We start from the raw sequence: 21,439 nt of genomic DNA on the forward strand, positions 1-21,439 counted from the left end.
CTCGCCGCGCGCCGGGCCGGACGGGGTCGCCCTGTTGCTCGTCGCTGCGCGCCACGCGGGGACCCTGGCCCGCCCCGCCCCTCAGCACCTGGGTTCCGGCGGGCCGGGGGCCGCGCGGGCGGAGGCGGCGCGGGAGGGGAGGCTGCTCGCTGCCTCCGGCCGGCCCGTGCGAAGGGGCGCGCTCGGCTGGGCCCCTGACTCGCGGGCTGCGGGCGGCCGGGCGGGCCGGAGCGCGGCAACGTGTCTGGCCCATGCTGCCGGCCGCCCCACCGCGCCCGGCGCTCCCCACGCGCTCCTCGGCGCGGCCCCGGCTGGGGCTGGGGCTGGGGCTGCGGCCGCGCGGGGCGCCGGCACCTCTGCAGCGGGAGTAGCGTTAAAGCATGAATGGAGAGCCGCGCCGGGGGCGGTGTTGCTGCGACTGCCACCTTCGGGGTCAGTCCCGAGAGGGGGCGATCCCGCCGGCGTCTGGCTCGCTCCTGAGCTCGGAGTTCCTGGGGGAGGAGGCTTTCTGCAACTACCGCTGCTACTTCCGAGGCACGAGACTCCAGTTTGGCCAAAGTGGTTGTGGGCCGAGCACACGCTGCTCTGGGGCGTTCGCTGCTGAGATCGTGCTCTCCGGTCTCGGGTGCATTTATCTGGAACCAGAAAGGTGCTGGGGCTTTTTTTTTTCCGCTGGGTGGAGGGCCAGGAGGGGAATCGGTGGAGGGATCAGACCGTGTGATGACAGGATGTGGATTGGTTGGTGGATTTTTTTTTTTCCCCCAGAAGGACTTTTTAACACTTTATTGGGAGTTTATTCTCAATCTTGCCAGCCCCTGGGATTACAGCTCGAGATTGCGTCCATCAAACTTCCATCGGTTGGGGCGTGCAGTTGGGTAGGGGGAGGGGGTGAGGCAAGGAAGAGAATTGAAGACTGATGGGGAGGTTCAGAAAATTCTCCGCATTACTTACAAGCAGCCGGTGAAGGCCGGGCTAGCCACGTTCTATTCTTTCCTACGCCTTTGGAGGTGGTTGGAATTTTACTTTATGTTTCCTGACTTGGTGTTGTAATATAGCTGAGAACATTTGGGCTGCGTTAAAATGCTCCTCAGTTGGAGTATGATTTAGCAGCCATTTCTTCCCGAGAAATCTTTCAAGTGATCATTTGGAAACTTATTAACAGTTATTAATGCGTAGATAGTTTCTGTACATAGGACTTCAAGCAATATTGCTTATTTTGGGCGTCTACTGGGCAATTATGGTAAGGTTCCAGGCCCGATTATAGTTGTGTCTTCCGAGGCCTTATTACAGTAAACAAAGAACTTTTGTGGGCTGTGTCATTTTGAGGTCATTTGTATCTTAAATCTATTATATATGTGTTTAAATGCGTATTTGCACAATGTGTTACCCTTTAAGGTCCAAGTTTCTTTTATTCTAGCCTAAGGTTACATAATACACAGATGGCAACACTTTTAATTGCTCTGTTTTGTCCTGTAGAAACTACTGCACACCGTTTTTATGAAAGGGGAGTATGTGTGTCCCTTTCTTACTGATGCCACTGAATCCTTTTTTCATCGGGAATATCAAAATGAATTATTTTACATTCGAGGTTAAATCAATACTGGGAAAATTAAGGTGCTTAGGCAAATCTAGTAGCTCTATATAAGAAAGAATCTTTTTTTTGTTTTTCATAGGCCAACTGTTGGATTTTAAAATTGAATCATATTTTTAAACATTTGAGAGAGCAGTTTGCTTTATTCTGAGTCTCATTTTGGGCTGAAATTGTTCCAGAAGACTACACATCCTGCTTCTCTCCCTCCCTTCTGTCTCCCCCTTTTTGGCTTGGGATAACCAAGAACACATAATTTTGAGACTCTGTATGTGTTACTTTTTTAAAAAGCTGTTTTAAAATTGAAGTTGTTTGTTTAAATATTTACCATCCCTTTCTATATTTTACCATTTAATAATGGAAGGTTAGCAGAAGACAACAGATGTTTTGATTAAATGCCTTTCACATTTTTGACATCTGAGCTTTGTTAAAAGTGAGTAGCATCAGCAAATTATTGCTGAGAGAGTTGCAAATAATACAGGGTTAGTGCTAGTCAAAGGCTATCTAATTGTAAATACACTAAGAAAATAAATATTAAAAGAGACAAGAAGACCCATTTGTACTTTTTACGTCACTTACTGTAATATAAATTACCTGGTTCTAGGTGACTTTTGAAAAAGAGTATTTTGTAACTTAGACATTAGGTATATAACACTGAAGCTAATTTTTCTTTCCAAAGTGATTCATTTGATAATTAACTACAGTTGTGTCAGAACTCCAGGTAAGTGTAGTTAAGTTGCAAGGGATGTGCTGATATTTATTTCAGGAAGAATGAATACCTGTGCATTTGATAAAACAAATACTGGGCTGTTTGGAGGATATTATCAGTTATTACTCAAAGTTATACTGAGAAAAATTATACTAGTTTTAATTGTAGCTTCTTCCAAAAGTAGTCTTCACATTTACAAATATCACAATAGCAGGTAAGCACAAGAGATCTCTTTACTGATAAGGTGCAAGTATTGAATCAAAGATTTTATTTTTTGTTGGAAGGACCAGTTTTGCGTGGAGTATTTTTGTTCAGTCTCCCAGAAACTGCAATGATTTTTCCCACTTTCCTGTTATTCGTATGTGACCACTGGGGGGAGACTTTACAATTTAGCTTGACCATACCCCTCCTTCACACACATTTGGCTGCTAATCATCCTGGGCATTCTGCCAGACTGCTGCTAAGTGTGCTGAGGAGGATGCACTCAGATTCAAGTCTTGATCAAGGTGTTTAAATGACTTTCCTTTCTTTAACTCACACCATACTCACAACATACCTTTCTTTATAGACTGTGTTACTAACAGTCTACTTTTTGGTCTACTGTTAAGTGGGCTAACTAAACGTCTAACATACTGAAAGATAAGATTCATGAATACATTATAGCTTTCAGAGATCTGACTTTACTGGCATTAATCATAGAAGGAATGTAGGTTTAATTTCTTAATGTACACAGATATTAGTTGTCTGGAAGGATCTGGAAAGATCATCACTCTTCCAAGAAGTATATATACTATATCTAAACCTCTTTATACAGATTGGTCTCCTCTTCTAAAAAGCATTCAGAGGAGGAGATGTTGAAGTGCCCCTTGTACCTAATTTTAGTATTCATTTCACCACAGAGGGGAAGTTCTTCCTTTATTGTTGTCATAGAGATAAGATGAAAGCCCACAGCTTTGTTGACCATTAGGCTGTGGCTATTTTTACCAGGTGCAATAACATCAGAAGTCTGGGTCTCGCTTTGTTGCCCAGGCTAGAGTGCAGTGCTGCAATCATAGTTCACTGCAGCCTCCAACTCCTGGGCTCAAGTGATCCTCCAAAGTAGCTGGGACTACAGGCATGTGCCACCATACCTGGCTTCTGCTTTTTCTTTTCTGACAGTATTTAACCTTATTAATGTCCAATTCAATAATGGTGAACTCAGTAAACAAAAGATGTTAACGTTTACAGTAGTTTAGAAAGAACCTAAATTTTGACCTTCCTTAATTATGGTAGAATAATTCAAAAACCATTCTGCCGTCTTTATGATAGTAAATTCATTCATGGAATAACAGCACAAAATTTGGAGTAGTTTCTATCATTCCTCCATCCTAGATTATTCTCCATTTTTCCTTTAAGGTGGCTTTGCTTTTGTCCTTTTTTTTTTTTTTTTTTTTTTTTAAGTATAGTATACCAGAAGAGAGATTTTCTATGTAGGAAAATAATATTCAGTCCTGGCTAACTTCCAGATTGTGTTAAATACTTGGGCATGGTAGTTTCTAAAGGCCTATCTGTTAAAGTTGTCACTTTAACAGGTGGTTCAAGACCACCCTGAGCAACAGTGAGACCCTGGTCTCTACTAAAAATAGAAAAATTAGCCTGGTGCAGTAATGTGTGCCTGTAGTCCTAGCTACTCAGGAGGCTGGGGGAGGAGGATCCCTTGAGCCCAGGAGTTTGATGTTGCGGTGAGCTACGATGATGGCACTGTACTCTAGTCTGGGCAACCGAGTAAGAACCTATCTCAAGGAAAAAAGAAAGGAAGGAAGGAAGGAAGGAAGGAAGGAAGGAAGGAAGGAAGGAAGGAAGGAAGGAAGGAAGGAAGGAAGGAAGGAAGGAAGGAAGGAAGGAAGGAAGGAAGGAAGGAAGGAAGGAAGGAAGGAAGGAAGGAAGGAAGGAAGGAAGGAAGGAAGGAAGGAAGGAAGGAAGGAAGGAAGGAAGGAAGGAAGGAAGGAAGGAAGGAAGGAAGGAAGGAAGGAAATTGGTGTGGTTGAAATTTCTGAAAAGCATTAAGGTAAATAAGGAAAAACTAGAAATATGCGCAAATTGTGGGGAGGGTAAAGGGCTAATATAGTAATACAACTTACATGAACACTAACTTGTATTGCTTTGCTGTTGGCTTTAGTCATGAAACAAACTCAGCCAACCCCTCCCAAAAGAGATTCCTTTTAGGGTCATATTTAGTTACCCTTCAAACCTTCCCTGGTCCCCCTTTCTTCTACCCTATTACTGATGATATTTTTTCTAAATCACTGAGATTTCCAGATACTTTGTATCCTTCACAGAGCCTAGCACTTTGTTAGTTACTTAGTAGCACTAAGTAAAGATTGAATTGAAGGAGTTTAGCTTACTACTTTTTTATAGACCCCCAGTTCATAATTTTATGCTTTGGAAGCAGTCTTTTGTAAAAAGTGATTTAGAATTTCACTTGATAAATGTACTTAGAATATTTATTAGAATAAATGGGCAATAGAGAAGTTTTTATAAATTTTAGTTTATCATATGGTTACTAATGGAATTTTTTTCACAGTTCTTTTTTTCTGTACCATATTACTTGATCATAGTTGGTTAGGATAAGTGTTAAAAGAGGGGATAGGGTAACTGGAGATGTGTGGTACCTTTTTAGGAAAATTTGTGGGAAAGCTTGAGGAAAATGATTTTCTGAGCAGACGAAGGGCCTTATGCTTAGGAAAGGAAGAGTGAAGGGTGAGGGATTAGTTTAGGGAAATTCTATGGTGGAATTCATAGGGGCTACATCTTGGGAGGAGTTTTAACCTAGGAAGAGGCTAGGCTGAATTAATTTAGTGCATACTTCAAGGATAAATATATACTTTATGATATTTTGTTCTGTAGGTCATTTTACCATGAAGTGACTCTGGTAGGGATCTCTACCTAAGTGGACATCAGAACCCTTTTGAGTTTTCCTACACTAGAGGATTCTAATTTAATAGGTCTCGCATGGGGCAGGAGCATGTTTATATTGTTAAAGTCCCCAAGAGCCACTTTTTGAGCATAAAATAATACATCCTATGAAATATCCTGTTTAATGACCAAATCATTCAACATAGCGTTTAGAGTCCTCTATCATTTAGATAACTCTGACCCTAGAACTTGGTCTATTTCGCTATGGTCTCTACTTTAGCCAAATTCAGCACATCTACAAACATCTCATTGATTGCCAGTGCTTCACTCACTTGCACACTCTTCCCTCATTTGCCTTCTTGTTTTTTCTCTACTAATAAATGTTCAGGATTGCTTCTACCAAGAAGCCATCATTGGCTGACCGGATCCACGATTTTTCTTTTCAGTAAGGATAAATTATAACACAAGACTTATACAACTGGCAAAGTGGATGATTTGCGTGTTTTCATTCATATGGACCTTGAACATATATGCCCAGTTTTACTATTTGAACATCTTTATTTTTTTTCCTCTTGCTACCAAGAGGCTGGAGCTTAGTCATGGTTTGCATGATGTTGATAGTGGTATCAGTAATATTATAAAATGCTTCCTGCATTTCAGGAACTATGCTAAATGCTCCCCATACATTATCTCATTTACTTATTGCAGATTTAAAATCAGATTTTTAAAGTCAAAGTAAAATCCTTTTATAATTGTGTGAGTTTCCTGTGACTGTAGTAACAAATTGCCACAGACCTAGTTGGCTTATAAATAAAAGCAGAAGTTTGTTCTCTCACAATTCTGGAGGACAGAGGTCTAAAATCAGTATCATTGGACTGAAATCAAGATGTCAGCAGAGCTGTGCTCCCTCTGAAGGATCTAAGGGAGAATCCATTTATTGCTTTTTCCACAGTTTATGGTGGCCTCTGGAATTCCCTGGCTTGTGGCTGCACCACTCCAATCTTCAAGGGCAGCATTTGAAATCTCTCTAAGCTCTCTTTTTCTCATTGCTTCTGCCCTCCCTATGTGAAATCCCCCTCTGCTAAGGACATTTGTAATGGTATTTAGGACTCTCCAGCATAATCTCCCCATCACAAGATCCTTAACTTAATCACATCTGGAAAACCAATTTTTCCAAATGAGGTAACATTCACAGGTTCCAGAGATTAAGACATAGATATCTTTTGGGGGACCATTATTCAGCCTAGCACAATGGTGATTCAAATGGGTCAGAAAAGGGGGGAGGGGCTAATAAAAATTGATTCCAAGTTTCTCCTGAGTAGCTGGGACTACAGGCTCCCACCATCATGCCTGGCTTATTTTTAAAATTGTTTGTAGAGTTGATGTCTCTCTATTGCCCAGGCTGGTCTCAGACTCCTCCTCCTGGCCTCAAGTAATTCTCCCACCTTGGCTTCCCAAAGTGCTGGGACTACAGGTGTGAGCCACTGCATCCAGCCTAAGTCAGTGTTTCTCATTGTGGGTGGGGGGTAATTTTGCTGGCCTCCTACCCCAGCAGCATTGGCTGTCAAAACTGGAGCGGGATTGCTGCTAGTATCCATGGGGTAGAGGTCAGGGATGCTGCCAGCGGTGAACAGGACAGTCCCCTACAACAGGAATTATCCAGCCCAAAATGTCAGTATTGCTGAGGTTCAGAAAAATTGTTCTAAAGGTAACTATTGCCAGTATCTTTTTTTGTCGTAACTAGAAAAAAATTTTATGCCTCTATCAGCATATATCATGAGTAAAACCCTCTAATCTGATTTGATCAGGACTAGTGGTAGTTTTTGGCTAACTGAAAATTGATTTAAGTGAAGAGCCATAAAAAATGATTCACGTATACTTTATTATTACTTAAAAATATACATTCGTGTGTCAGTCTTTTGCGAGGAGCTCTGGGTCATCCTTACATAAACTAGTGCATTATCACTGATTACCGGATTTGTGTGAGAACTTAAAAGTTTATGAAGCAATCTGAGTGTAGGATCTAGACTTCTAGTGTTTTATGACTCAGTTGTTTATACTTATCTTGCTTACCCTTAATTATACAGCAGTCTATCTTTTTGTTTTCTTCTTTTGTTTTGTCACTTTGGTTTCTTTGGGTCTTTCCAAAGCGTTCAACTTGATTTTCATATAAAGAACAATATAACTCCTGTGGTCTTGTATCCAAAAAGAAGATCTATTTTGTACAAAAAATGATGGTTCGCTAAGGAATTGGGAGTATTTCCAGTTGCAGCTCATTTATTTGAACAGCTTTTAATCAGGTGATATGGCGAGGGTTAATGTCAGTTTTTTACAAATTCTTTAATGTTACAGAAAATTTTGTTTTGGTACTATAAAGACAGTTCACAAATTATAGAATATTACTATAAATACCTTATTGATATTACCAGCTTAATTCTTGAGTTGCTTTTCTACTAAAGAAAACATTGATTTTTTTCATTAACTGTAATAAATATTATTTGAAGTTGGAATGTGGCTGTCTTCAAGTGGATTTGTCTGCCTTTTTATTTTACTAGAATATGTATATATACACATAATTAAATGCTCTATGGAAAATTTAACTTTAGTTACATAAAATTATTTGCCTTTTTCATTCATCTTTTAGTATCCTTCTAGCTGGGACTTTGGTATAAAAAACTTAGGTAACTGAGTAAAGAAGTTTAATTCATTAAGGTTACTTATTTTAGAAATGAAATGATAGTCATGCATATTTTTAAACAAATTGATTCAAATGTTTTTAATTTTTTGTTTAAGCTAGTGATTTTTGAAAGGGGATCAATGAAAAAAATTTTAAACCACATTTTTAAGAAGGTTGTAATATCTTGTGAGACAAAGTGTGAGTCACAGTGTGCCCTCACCAGTCCTTAGCGCTTGAAAACTTCTAGGGGTAGAGAAATTTTCCATGAAGGAATTTAAAATATTATGGGACAAATTATGTTAAGGAGACTAAGATTGTGAATGAACCCATAAAAATCCTTATAAAGTTTTAATGTTTGCCCAGTTGAAATATTAAATATTAATAGAATATATCAATCAGATCATCAACATTTTATGCAATTCAGTTTTGGAAATACCAGATAGTATACAGTTAGTTTCTTGTCATCGTTAGTTTCTTAAAAGAAATGTCTCAGGGCTTTCAGTCTGGACCAAAAAAAAAAAAAAAAACCACCACCACCTTATAAATCCTAGAAGGCATTTTTCTGGATGTTTTATTTAGAGCTTTTCTTATTTTCATTTAAAAGTTACTGATTCCAACTTCTGGTTCCAATGCTGTCCAAGAGATAGCAGAACTTGGATGTTTGAGATAAAAAATAAGCTTTTGGTAACCTTTATTTCACTCAGCTTGCTATAGCCAAGTAGGTATTTATAATTAGTTTCCACCCATGATAATTTTATGCCAATATTCATCAGAACATAACAATGGAACACTGACTTGGCTCTGTCCTCGTTATTCTCATCTCCATTCTCTCCTTCCCAACAGGCTCTGCAATCTTAGATTGAAGGCTGCAAATTTGTTTTATCTCTGCTGCTGTTCTCTTGTAAGAGCTTGCACTACAAACATCTTCTACTCTATCTTCTTTTTATTTCTCTTCTCTTTTATCATCTAAACCTGGAGTTCCCTCTTTCCCAAAGTATCTCCAAAAATAACAACTTAAGAATTTGTTACTCCCAAGTAGAAATTTTCACTAAAAGAAAATCTGTGTACATTTATATACTGGAATTTCGTATAATAAAAGTTTACGTAAGTTTATTTGAGAGAAAAAACTATGTATTCCCCCAGCCAAAGTGTCCCATGAACATAGACTATGCTTAATATTTGTTTAAGTTATTGAACATGTTAGGAAACAACACAATTTAACATATAAATAGTGTTTTATCATGAGTAGCAGACTGTAAGCTCTGAAAGAATTCAGAAAATGAAATTCTCACCTGTGTGGAGAAACTTGCTACTCATTTGATTGAATTAATTTTGAGATAAGTTTGAAGACCCATTTTAGCTCTAAAACTTAGATTCCACAAAAGCAGGAGGTGGGCCATAAACTGGCTAACTATTGAATAGCTAAGGGAAAAAAGGTATTTCTTAAATAGGGTGAGTAACATGAGTAATGGCATTTAGGTGGTAATGAGAAATGTGTTTGTTCGCAAAGAAGTGAAAAGATCAATGTGGTTAGAACAGAGAGTTTATATTAAGAAATAACAGTGAATTAGATTGAATAGATGGAAAGCTAGATATTAAGATCAGAAATTTAAACTTTCCCAGATGAAAGAAGATTGTAAGTTTTTCTAATGCAGTCTGGTCATTAAAATGATATTTTAACATGATCTGTGTGATAGCCCTATGCTGAGTGGATTACCATGAAGAAGAGGATAGTAGGCAGAGGTTTGTTGTGATAATTTAAAGGTGAATTAATGAAACTGAAAGTCAGTCATGGCAGAGTGAAAGGACAGTAAAATATAAATACAAAGACACTGATTTCACCATGGCAAAACAAATGACAGAAATATTTTGAAGTTTTTCAAGGGATTCCTAGGCAAAGACCATCCCTGAATTTTTGGAGTTTGGGGATTTCCCTACAATTCCAGTCTTTTCCCCAAGATAAGCCCTGGTTGTGGTTTAAAGGTTCTTTTAGGTTATTTTCTTTTTTAATATAAGTTGTTATATTTCCTAGATTTTATCTGGTTGTTTTCAACCATATTCTATCCCTTTATTGTTAAAGGATGGAGAAGTTCTTTTGAGACCACCTACCTGGGTACTAATTAGTAAGTCAAATTTCATTTATCCCTGCATGATATCCGTTAACTTTCAATGGAAGAACGTTAATAGTAATAATGATGGATGAGCTGTGTGGGTATTGTCATGTAGGGGAGAGGAAAGGGCAGAGGAACTGTAAAAATTAGGGAAAAAAAGGAAACTGAGAAAATCAAGGTACTGATAGTAGTATGGAATATAAAAATATTAAAGTATGTTAGAACATTTTAAAAGCAGTTCAAATTTCTGACATACATGCAGTACAGTGTTAAGTATTGTGGGGAAATGTGAGAAGTATGTGGCTTGATTTTTATTATCAGAAACTTGTTCGTGGGTCTTCCTGATATCTTTTTTAAAATTTCATAAAAGAACAGTGTAGTAAGTACATCTTGCAACCATGATCATACTGTCTCTAGAAAGCTAAATCATTATGAGACATTTACTAGGTGAGCAAGAAGAGTAGAGGGATCCTGATGTTAGAAATAATCAGACTACATTAGCTCAATGACTCATGCCTTAGTCCATTCTTGTGGCTGTAAAGGAATACATGAGGCTGGGTAATTTATAAAGAAAAGAGGTTTGTATGGCTCACAGTTCTGCAGTCTGTACAGGAAGCAAGGTGCCAGCATCTGCTTCTGGTGAGGGCCTCTGGCTGCTTCCACTCATGTTGGAAGGCAAACAGCTGGCATGTGAAGATCACATGAGAGGGGGGAAGGTGCCAGGCTCTTTTTAACAACCGGCTCTCTTGAGAACTAATAGAACAAGAAATTACTCATTACCGCCAGGACAGCACCAAGCCATTCATGAGGGATATACCCCTGTGACCTAAACACCTCCCATTAAGCTTCACCTCCGACACTGTGAGATATGAGGGGAAAACATCCAAACTGTAGAGCATCTATTTGCATTATTCAGAATATACCGTTGATTCTCCACGGGAGCATTTTTGCCCCCTAAGGGACATTTGGTAATATCTGAAGACATGTTTGGTTGTCACCTCTAAGGGTAGCAGGTGCTACTAAGGCCTAGTGAATAGAGGCCAGGGATGTTACTGAGCAATTCATAGGACAAACTCCCCACAACAAAGAATAATCTGGCACCAAATGTCAGTAGCGCCAAGGTTGAAAAACCTTGGAATATAGAGTAGGCAAGTTCTTTCCTAGACATTTTTAGAGACAGGTCAATTTCCTACTTCCTTTTTTTCTAGGCTTGATGAGATACTGCCTTCCAACAGCTTGTAATACAACAGATTCTTACTGTAGTTTTTATTGTGTTCTTAAGGGTATATCTTAAACACTTTGATTACACAAGTATTTCCAAATATTTTTACTCATCTTCACTTGGGTTGGCTGTTTTATGGTAAATTCACTTATCTCGTGTTCACTTTTACTAATTTAACTCTGCAGTGATCTCTCTATAGGATCACTCTATTTTCAAATTCCAAGGGCCTCCTGATGTGATTTCTTTATATACTCTCTTTACAACAGTGCTTTTCATGTGCTTTGAGGTGCTTCATGTCCCACGTCTGAGTTGAACTAATTCTTGAGTCTAGGTTTTTTTCTTGTCGTATTTGAACCTGTTCTAATTTTTGTATATGCAAAAAGTTTAAATACCAAAACACTTAAAGGAAAAACTATCTAGTGGTTATTTCCTTTAAAATGATTTTATTCCTGCTTACAATACGGAAAGGTTTTATAATGGTTTATAGTGGTAAATGAAAAAACGTTGAAATTCTAGCATGAGAACAAGGTGTGCAAGGGTTTTTATTTGGCTTCATTGTTTTTGTTAAGCAGAACAAAATCGTTTTAATATAAAGATAAAAGTTGAATGAACGTACCCGTAACAGAGAAGGGGGGATAGTTTCAGAGAACCAGTTCATTTTTTCTTTAACCCACCTCCATTTGATGGATCTAAACATATTGGCCATTTAATATAAAATATAAGTACAGTCTGCCTATGTATACCAGCTACTCTGTACAGTAAGGTAATGAAGTGGGAAAGCAAAAGTATGTCTGCACTGTAGTAGTCAGGATGTGGTGAATCCAGATGTGTGTGTGTGTGTATGGGTGTGACATTTTTCCTCTGTGGGAGGCAAAATTTTGGAGTAAGTGCCCATTTTCTTTTAGTAGACTTAAGTAGATAAAAGAAGAATGTTTTAACACTTGTAGACTTCTCAAGGGAGGCCTAGAGAAAGTCCTCTTGGGAAGAACTGTGCTTAACCACTAAAGTCTTAGATTATAAGATTATTCAATCTTACCTGCTTTCCTTTATGATAGTATTACTTTCTCGTGTTTTCAGCTGTCTCTCTTTTTTGAGTGTTTTGTGATTTTTAAATTGCATGCTCTTGCTTGATTGGGTTTTATTCAAGGGAATTGTGTGCAGCTTAGTTAGAGGACATATTCCTCGAGAGATTTGCTAAGGCTTTGACACCTGTGGAAGCTACTGATCCAGGATCACTATGTAATTTCTCTGCTGGGGGTTTTCTGGTGGGTAATTTTGAACCCTAAATCCTTGAGAGTAGGCTGTGATTATAAATGTTCAGGTGATATTTTTCCTCCTGCTGAAACAAGCCAATTTCCTTGTCTTTCTTGGCCAATAGGCACATTTTTACTAGACTGTTCTTTTACAAGGTGGGGGTTGGCCTTTCAGGTCCTAGCTTCACGTGGATGGGTCTAAGTTGCGGTTCTCCTCCTTGAACAGGCCAAGGCCCACTTGTGGCCTCTGAGCGCTGAGATCAACACTCACCCAGGCAGTCATGACTTTAGGGCCTGCTTACCAGTTTGGTTTTTTCCCCTTCATGTTGGCCCATGGGGATTTTCTCAGGAACTTTTTTTTTTTTTTAATTTAGGGGATGTTTTTGTATTTTATTTATCATTTTGAGATATGAGAGAATTATTTTCAGATTATCAAGCCTACATTTTTGCCAGACACACAAGCTACTCGTCTGTTTTCTAACTTGTGACCATTTCCTAAAACTTCTGGTTTGCTAATCTTTCTCTCCTTTTGCTCTCACTTCACTTTCAGTATTGTTGCTGTTTTATTCTTTTTAAAAGTAAATAGCTGTTTTGTCATTTCATTGGGTCTTCAAAAGGAGGGAATGTGGGCACATGTGTTTGACTGGAAGGGTGTCTAATAGTTTTTAGGTCTGTGCGTATTAGGGCTAACTGACCTGAGGAAAAGTAAATGTTTGTAAATGCCTTTCCATTTAACTGTGATTTTAAGTTTGAACTTAAAGAGCATAGTCTTTGGCTATAAAAGAGGCAAGGGGCAGGAATGGAAGATGACGTTCAAACTATTATGTGGTTGAGCAAGGCCTCCATGAGGTGGAGAGGTAATGTGTAATTGTTGGCCTACACAGAGATCTTACCATAACTAAGAATAATTATACTTTAGAATAATTTTATCTGCTAATACATTAGAGCAAATCACATTACAATGGTGAGAAATCACAATTTTAAAATTTCATTCAATAAGTATTTGTTAACTGCAGTGTGTCTGGCATAATACTAAGAAGTAGAGTTCAAAAATAAATAAGATGCCATGTCTATCCTCAGTGAGCCCAATAATTTTGTGTTGGAGACAGACATGTAAATTAAAATACAGTCAGTTCTCATTATTCATGGTCGTTATGGCCTATGAAGTCTCTGCAAACACTACATTAATAAATATTGAACTATTGCTTCTAGGGGAAATACAAGGTTATGTTCCTACAAGCCTTTGGTCACAATATTTTCATCAACTGATCAATACATAACCTTGTTTTAGGAGAGCTTTTGTTTAAAGACACCTTATATAATATTAATTCATTAGCATTGTACCCAACCCCACTATAACTCATGGCTGAACGAAGCTCATTTAACGTATGCATTTTCCTGTAAGGCAAATCGTGGCCTTCTTGGTCAGAAACACTGGACAGCACTTCAATACTATGATTGGAGCCATTTTAGACAGTGAAATAACACAAAAATGCAAAAAAAAAAAAAGTGGCACTAAATAGACTATGAAAGGACACTTTTTTTAAATATGAGAGCTGAAACAAGAAAGCAAAGTGTTGTCTTGTTAAACCTCAGCTGGGACTGTGCAATGTTGGGTGACTCAAATATTTTGCCACTCTACATGTCCACAAACGACCACAAAAGCTCTGCAAGTTTTGATTATTGTATTACCAATAAATTTTGGCAAGTAGATGAATTCACAAATACAGAACTTATGAATAATGAGGATTGGCTGTATTATGTGTACTATATGGCTGCAGTCTGGTACGGATCCGTGACCTGTTAGGAACTGGGCCGCACAGCAGGAGGTGAGTGGTGGGCAAGCAGGTGAGCAAAGCTTCATCTGTAGTTACAGCTGCTCCCCATCACTTACATCACTGCCTGAGCTCCACCTCCTGTCACATAAGTCACTGTCTCCCATCACAAAGCCTTGTGCAGGCCATTGTGAAGAGTATGAATATTTTTCTAACTATAGTGGGAAGCCTTTGGACAGTTTTAATAGGAGAGTAATAAAACCTGTTTTACATTTAAAATGATGGCTCTAACCATTCTGGGAGAATATTGTTGAGAACTAGAGTGAAAGTAAGGGAGCTAGTCAAGTGAGTACTGTAGCAGATAGGCAGAGGGTGATAGTGGCTTAGAGTAGGGTGATGTGATGCCAGTGGATGGGTGAAGGAGTCAGATGGCTTCTCTTCCATCACCTTCACCATGGCTCCATTTAAGAACCAGTTTATCACTGGATCTGTTATGAAATCTAGGTATTTTTGTAAGTGTATATATAAAATAAGTGTTATCTTGAAAACAGAAACTCAGTGAAATTCATCATTCTAAAATTACAGGCGGGGCATGCCTGTAATCCCAGCATTTTGGGAGGCCAAGGCAGGAGGATTGCTTGAGGCCAGGAGTTTGACACCAGCCCAGGCAACATAGTAAAAGCCCATCTCTACAAAAAAAAAAAAAAGTAGTCAGGCATGGTGGTATTCACCTGTAGTCCTAGCTACTCAGGGCTGGGGCAGGAAAATTGCTTGAGTCCAGGAATTGGAGGTTATAGTGATCTATTATCATGCCAGTGCACTCCAGCCTGGGTGACAGAGCCAGATCCTGTCTCTAAAAAATAAAATAGTTTTGAGATTCAAATCTGAATATTTAATAAAAGGTAGCAGTGAGCCTATAGTCATGTTTCATGTTTATTGGTGTTTATTAGCTATGTAAAAATACTTTCAGACAATTCTTGTTCAGTTACACTACTACATATTTTCTTAAAATAATGAAACTTTGACCCGCTTTGTTTATTGGTGGTGAAGTCAGTAAAAATTTATTCAAAGCAGGGCTATTACATTGTGAGAGCATATCAGGAACAGCATTGTTTATTTGAGCTCTGTTTGGGAAAAAACAAAACAAAACCTGTAGATCTAGCTTTTTCTTGTCTGTGCAGTGTACTTTAACAAGGATACTGGAGTAGTATGGAGCATGGACTATGGTGGGGAAAGACTGGGGATTAGTAGACCATTTAAGAGTCCTTTTAAATAGTCTAGGCAAGAGAAGATAAAAACTCTAAACCAGAGAGTGAAATTTTCAAAGTTGAATTTTGAGAGTGAAATTGTGATGAGGATGACTTTGAGACTTTTATGAAGCAGAATGGAAAGATCTGAAAAAGAATTAGATATCTGGAGGTCAGGGAGAAGAAAAAATTAGATGATTCTGAGATTACAAGCCTTGAAAAAGAGGTAGATGGTGATGTCATAATACAAATGAGAGGTAGAATCTACAGTAGGAAGAGTAGGCTTGGTTAGGGGGAGTGAGTAGTTTTGAAAATGGTAAATTAAAGGCACCATCTTTGGGACTCCCAGGAAAATTATGTTAAGAAGGCAGTTGGAAAAAAGTGAGTGAGTGCTGTAACTAATATTTAGAAATCATATAAAAACTAGTTGAAACCCCAGAAGTAAATGCGATCACTCAAGAAGAGTATAACAACCTGAGGGATACCAGCAGCAGTGATAGTCTGTCCTCGAGCAGGCTGAAGATCAAATATGTGATTGATTTGTCAGTTAGCTCATTCTTAATCTTTTCCAAGGAGTTTGGGGAGAGCAGTGGCTGAGATGGCAGGGGTGGAGAACTGATGAGATGATGCACAGTGTGGACTGCTCTTTAGAGAAGCCTGGTGTGGTAGGGAAAAGGAAGGAGATGAGGCTGTGACCTAAAAGGGAAGTTGGGTTCAAAATAGGGATTTTAAAAAATTATTATGTAAGGATGGGAAAGATGTTAGCATATTTATAGATGTAGAAGTATCGAATGAAGAAAAAATATTGAAGCTACAGGAGAGAACCCATGGATCATGATCCCACAGTGGGCAGGAGAAACTTGATTCGTTTTGTAGGTAGCAGCCTTATAGAGGAGGATTTTTTTCTGAGATTTAAGGAAAAGAGATAAGGAAAGATAATGTATTAGATTCTACAAGTGGAGGGGAATTTCGAGAAATCATATATGATAGCCTCTTTTTTCCTTTTCCTTCTGACAAAATCATCTGTTGACAGTTTAGTGTGGTGTTTGAAATAGAGAATATGAATGAATCTAAGAAGGGACAAGTAATAGAATTGTGCAGCAGTATTTGGGGCCTTGGTTATTTTTGTAGGACCAGGGAAATTTGAGAATATTGAACAACTAAGAGATAAGAATAGGAAGGAAGGCCCTGAAATGGAGGAAGGAGCTATGGAAATCAGAGGTGAGGAGAGACGATTACCTCATAATTTTGTGAGGGGCTACCTATGTTGAAATGTGTGCAGGGAAGCTAGAGCCAGGCCGCTGGGCAATCTTTTCACTGCGTCTGAATGTAAACTACATCATTAATGCTGTTTTATCAAACCAAAGTGTGTAAAGAAAGTTCTGTTAGAGCAGAAAACTGTCATTATAGAAAAGGACTTGTGAAACATCCTGCAATATTTGAAACAATGTTTTTATGTAACCTTTTAAAAATTTATGAAAGACACAAATTACCATATTTCTAGTTCATTTTATTAGCATTTATTTTCAAAACATGGTACCCAGTTCAGTCTTTACTAGAAGTGAATTGCTGGAAAGGATATCCAGTTGTCTCTAGTGTTTACACTTGTCATAGGGAAATTTGCAATGAGTAAAAGGTTAAAATAGTACCATTGTTCAATTATAATTTCATCTATTTAGAGCATTCTTTCCACCACATTGAACAAATTACCATATTGCTTAAGTTTCTTGTAACCAGAAGGTCTTTCAGATAAGAAATATGTTAAAACCTAAAATGATATGTTCATTTTGGATTGGATATGATCTGTTTTCATCAAGGCAGGATCTCTTTGGACTTTCTAAATTTCAAAAACTTTGTTAAATAAGTAAGGCCATTGTGTGCATGGTTTTCATCTAGACACGTAGAATCAAAGTTTTCTAATGTTTGGACTGTGTTAGCACTTCATGCAAGGATTTTCTGTGTAGTGCGCCTGTGTTCCACTATCTTGTTGACTTCAGCATTCATGCCCAGAAGGGATGACTGAGTGGCATTATAGCTTTGGAGAAGAGAATTTGTTTTCCACTTCTTTTTCATCCTCAAAAATACTTTTTGTGCTTATTGTTAATGTGATGCATTGTACTTTTATGTAATATTTTGCTCAGTAGTTTAAAGGGTGGCATAAACAAAAATGAACACCCTGTGTGTTAAATGAGGTAAGCATAAATTATTGTCATGCATCACTTAACGACAGGGATACATTCTGAGAAATGTGTCGTTAGGTGATTTTGTTGTGCAAACATCATGGAATGTACTTACACAAGCCTACGTGGTATACCCTACTACACACCTACGCCTATTGTACCTAGGCTACAGACCTGTAGAGCATGTTACTGTCCTGAATACTGTAGGCATTTGTAACACAATGGTATTTGTGTATTTGAATATATCTAAACATAGATAAGGTACAGTAAAAATGTGGTTACTGTATAAAAGATACAAAAATGGTGCACTTGTATGGGGCACTTAACCATGAATGGAGCTTGCAGGACTGGAAGTTGGTCTAGGTGAGTCAGTGAGTCAGTGTGAAGACATAGAGCATTATAAACTAACAGTGTATACTTAGGCCACACTCAATTTATAAATTTTTTTTCTTTTTTCAATAATAAATTAACCTTAGCTTACTGTAACTTTTTTACTTTATAAACTTATAAATTTTTAAAAAAACTTTTTGACTCTTTTAAAACTGTTTTAACACTTGGCTTAAAACACTGTACAGATATACAAAAATACCTTTTTTATATATTCTTAATCTCTAAGGTTTTTTGTATGAATTTTTTTTCTTTTTAAACTTTTTTGTGGAAAACTAAGACAAACATTAGCCTAGGGCTACACAGGGCTACCTTCTAAAATACCTCCTGGAGCTTGTTGAGTTCTGCAAAAGCTTCTGCTAAACCCTTCACTCTGAAATTTCTTTAGGGAATTTTTCAGCTCCATTATAATCTTATGAGACCATCATTGTATGTGTGATCTATCGTTGACTGAAACATCATTATATGCCACATGACTGTATTCCAAAATGATGAGCTACCTCTAGTAGCTTATAAAATATTTTATACAGCAAGATCTATGTCATTTTAGTATAGCATAATACTCTAATCTGAATTGTATTTGATTACAGGTCAATGATTTTTGAGCCCCAGTTCCATGTTAGAATGGAACTGGTCATTTGCCAGTTAAAGAAAATGATTTAGAGTGGCACTAGATAAACATTGCAGTAAGTGGGAGCAGTTTTGTGGTAAATTAAATAAGGTTGACTGAAAAATTTCATTTTGTGTAAGTTACATCTTTACATTTATGAATACAGAGAATAGCTATATCTTTTTTAAAAATTGAAAATATTCTTTATAGGTTTCTAGATATTAATTTTTACATCTTACATTTTATTTTTTACTGGAAATCCCCTTATCTTCTAAACATCTTACATTTAGTTAAATGTTTTATTGAAATATATTTTATATCATAGTATATATAAAAAGAATTTAATAAAGTGTATCATCTAAGGATAACTTTGTCTTCACCAGATTTCTGTCTTTAAAGAAAAAGTCCTGCTTATTTTTAACTCTAGAAGCATGGTTACAATTCTATGATTTTTCTGGATGCAAGCTAGTTTCTGTTACATATGATAGATGTATTTTTTTAGGTTTTTATCTTTTACTAAAATTGTTAATATGCATATAGATGTAAGACCAACAGCACTCCCCAATTCTCTTTATTTGCATTTCTTTTTCCAAGGAGACTACTCCCTTTGAGCTTTTTTAGCTGATTCTTTTGGCATTTAGCTCCATGTCAGTAAATGGCATGTTTATGTTGCTGATTCTTGATTTTTTGGTTTTAACTATTTTGAAAAATGAGGATTTAGCCCTTTTTAATTCTCCCCTACCATATATACATATACACATACACATCATATACTCTTCCCATTCTGCCAATCCTTTCAATATAATTATATTAGTAATATTGATCAGATCAATGTTTGTTAGTTAGGTGGTCCATTAGTAAACTGTGGTTAGTTTTCTCCATTTCTGTATTTTTATTTTCCTGGAGTTAATATTTATTTGCTTAGTTTTCCATATGTACTATTTATCTATAATTCAGCCCCCAAATTGCTGCTGGTTTTCTAAATCAACTTTCAGTGTGTTTATTCAAATTTATCAACTTCATTTTCCTGAGGACAGCACTCCTGGAGCCTTCTGACCTGTCCAGTATGGACTCATTATTCTGTATACCTGGTACACACTTGTCACCATCTTCTTGGAACTTACCTTTGCCTTTCTCCTGAGTTGGGACTTCTAGTTTCTGTATCCCGTCTCTTCCTCTTTTCTATTTTGCTTTTTTGTTTCATGCTCAGAGGGCAGCATGTCTTTGTTTTTCCTCTCTGTGAAAAAGTGTTGTGGTAGGTTAAGCAAGTCTAAAAATTATTAGCTGTCCTCACACTTGATTGATGGTTTGACACAGTAAAGGATTTTCAGCTGGAAACATTCTTAAAGGCATCATTTCATCATCTATCTTTAGGTGTCGTCATTGAGCAGTTCAGAACCACTCTGACTCCTGATTCTTGACATGAGATTTTTTTCTCTTTGTCCCCAGTGTTGTGATATTTCACAGTAAAGTGTATTAGTATGGGTCTGTTTTCATCTATTTTTCTGGGTGCCAGTGCCTCATTTAGTCCAGCAACTTATAGCTTTCAGTTTTAGAAAATGTTAAATATTTCATTAATGTTTTCCTCCCCTCCATTTTGTTTGTTCTTTCTTTCCAAATCCCATATTATTTAGATGCTGCTGAATCAGGCTTCCTAATTTTCTTTATTTTTCTACCTCTGTGCTTTTCGACTTTTCCCCCCCAAATTTATCTTCCATGATTTCTATTGAATTTATTTCTGCTTTTGCATTTTTATTTTCTACAAGCTCTTTTGTTTCCTATAGCAGTCTTATTCTAGTTTCATGAATACAGTATTCTCTTTTTTTCTTTGGGAATTTTAATGACTGTTTTCATTCTGAATAGTTTTGACCTGTTTGTTTATTTTAGTCTCTTTCTTTCATGTTATAGGCTTTCCTCAGCCGTCTCATATCCCCAGGTTATTACATTGTTAGGAGTGGGGAACTAAAAACCTGAAGCTGTGATTGCATGTTGCGCTTCACTGTAGCTGTCTTATAGCTGGATTGTTGGAGGGTGATACCTGATCTTCATGTCTGTGTCTTTCCTGTTGACTGGTCATATTCTCTAGAGAAGACTCTTCACATCTGCTTGGAAGGGTTCTGACAGTCAAGGGGAAGAATCAGGTGGAGGGATTTGTCTCAGCATTTAATGATCCCATTTTGCAGGGGATTTCATTATCTGTGGTCGAGAGACACCTCTTCTCTTACTCTCTGCGGAAAACAAACCTCTAGTTTTCTGTCCTGTGTGCTGGAGGGTCAGAGCCAGACAAGGAGGGTGGGAGTGGGAGCTAGAGATCTCAGTTCTTTTGAAGCAGTTTTTATTTGATTCTCCTTGTTATAGTTACCCTCACCTCTAGTACCTTGTGCTGCTAATTCCTGAGCCTTTGGAAGATTTTGTTGTATAAATGAAATGGTTTTCTGGTTCCCCATGGCTGGTTTAGTTTGGCCTCTTTGGGTATGCTAGGTCAGTTACTCCTTTGTATGTTTTATAGCTTCCAAAGTCACCTTTTCTCTCATTATTTCCATCTTAGTAAATATATGCTTTATAAAATAAAATGACACACACATCTTTATTACATTCTAGAGGGTTTTTAGGCAAGAGCACAATTAGATGAGTTCAATTTATCATTACCTGGAAATATTGATATTTGTCCTCTTGAATAAAAAAATTATGCATTTTCCTTTTGTATTCCTATTTAATTTTCTTTCAAACTTGACACTTGATTTTTGTCAAATCCAAGCACAACAAAATTTTGGAGACTGTCATG

The 21,439-nt window shown here is 37.6% G+C and overlaps 1 protein-coding gene across 1 annotated transcript in view; it reads left to right on the forward strand.

Moving 5' to 3' along the window:
• Nucleotides 1–497: 497 nt before the first annotated feature.
• Nucleotides 498–21,439, forward strand: part of PALS2 (protein associated with LIN7 2, MAGUK p55 family member) — a 107,208-nt gene continuing 86,266 nt past the window's right edge. Inside the window, exon 1 of the mRNA XM_045564349.1 lies at nt 498–649. The gene's annotated coding sequence lies outside the window, so the exon portion shown is untranslated. The remainder of the gene's footprint in view (nt 650–21,439) is intronic.

This window comes from Lemur catta, chromosome 11, assembly GCF_020740605.2.
Source record: "Lemur catta isolate mLemCat1 chromosome 11, mLemCat1.pri, whole genome shotgun sequence".
NCBI lineage: Eukaryota > Metazoa > Chordata > Mammalia > Primates > Lemuridae > Lemur > Lemur catta.